A 1,521-nucleotide genomic window follows, 5' to 3' on the forward strand; every position below is an offset into this window, starting at 1 on the left:
CATAAGAAAAAAGAAATCTTGCCATTTGCTACAACATTGATGGACCAAGACGCTGAGTGAAATAATTCAGACAGAGAAAGACAAATACTACATGATTTCACTTACACGTGGAATCCAAACAAACAAACAAAACAAAACAGACTCATAACTACAGAAAACAAGCTGGTGGCTGCCGGGGGGGAAGGTGGGTGGGGAGATGGACGAAACAGGTGAAGGCAATTAAGAGGTACAAACTTCTAATTATAAAATAAATAGGTCACAGGAATATAAAGCACAGCATAGGGAATATAGTCAATAATACTGTAATAACTTTGTATGGTGACAAATAGTAACCAGAGTCATCCTGGTGATCACTTTTTAATATATATAAATGTCTAATCATTATGTGGTACACCTGAAACTAATACAATATTGTATGTCAACTATACTCCAAATTTATAAATAAGTAATTGATGTTCTTCACGTCACCACTAATGTTTAAAATTACAGGTCTAGATTAATCACATTTAAAATTTTTTTAAATGCACGGATACACCTGCTTTCCAAAAAGCATTAGCCTCTTTGAAGAACTCATGATGTTTCTGGGATTAAACGTGTCGGCTATAAAAGTGACATCCACTCAGCATTGGTTTCCAGGAGTTGATCGCATTTTTTTTCTTCCCAGCTCCCACATCTCTAATGTGGGAGCTGATGTGATGGACCGTAGAAACACTTCAGAAGGCAATGTAAAACAAAAGCAGTGGGAAAATCCCTAAAAGCCCACATTACTGATAAAACAACAGCGGCAGCTGTAAAGTGATTTGGGAACACAAAGTGCCTGAAAGTACCATATGCATTTAATCAAAATAAGCCTCAGAAACAAGAAATAATATCCCAAAATATTTCACTGGCTTAAGGGATTTTTAATGAGAGAAAACATCCTAGTCTGATTAAACCTATGAATAAACCATATATTAGACAAAAATTCTTGTTCACGTTAAGCACCTCCCCTCGATTAGCAATAATCACGCCTCGGATAAACCTCATTGGCCGCGATACTTCCACTGCACAAAGCTGCCTCCCCTCGAATACTCTTCACTGCTATCAGAGCTTGGAATCAACCTAGAAAAGCATAAAAGCCCCCACTGGCTCACCATACCTTTAAGCCTGAGGACTTTTGGCAAAAGATTCCCAGAAAATTGCTCAGCTGATCCAGAGATTAACCCATTTGTAAATGCATCCAGTAGTCACTGAGCATGCTGGGGTTTTATTCATTTAATGAATGAATACTGGTCTAATGCCAATCTGTAGGTGGTTAAAAATAAAGGACCCCATTTAATCCTACTCCGGACTTTTCGTTTTGCTTCTCAATACAGGACTGCTGTGGATATGTCGATGCTACTTCCAGAATTACAGATTCCTACAGAATGATTCAAGGATACTAATGTTGAGGCAGCTCTTTCTGCCCACTGGTCCCATCCCCATGCTATAATAAAACCACAACAAACAAACAAACAACGATACTGATGCTAACAGCAGGAG

At 38.3% G+C, this 1,521-nt stretch overlaps 1 pseudogene; it reads right to left on the minus strand.

Moving 5' to 3' along the window:
* Positions 1–858: 858 nt before the first annotated feature.
* Positions 859–1,055, minus strand: LOC123324618 (annotated as a pseudogene).
* Positions 1,056–1,521: the final 466 nt, after the last annotated feature.

Source organism: Neomonachus schauinslandi, chromosome 4 (assembly GCF_002201575.2).
Source record: "Neomonachus schauinslandi chromosome 4, ASM220157v2, whole genome shotgun sequence".
Classification (NCBI taxonomy): domain Eukaryota; kingdom Metazoa; phylum Chordata; class Mammalia; order Carnivora; family Phocidae; genus Neomonachus; species Neomonachus schauinslandi.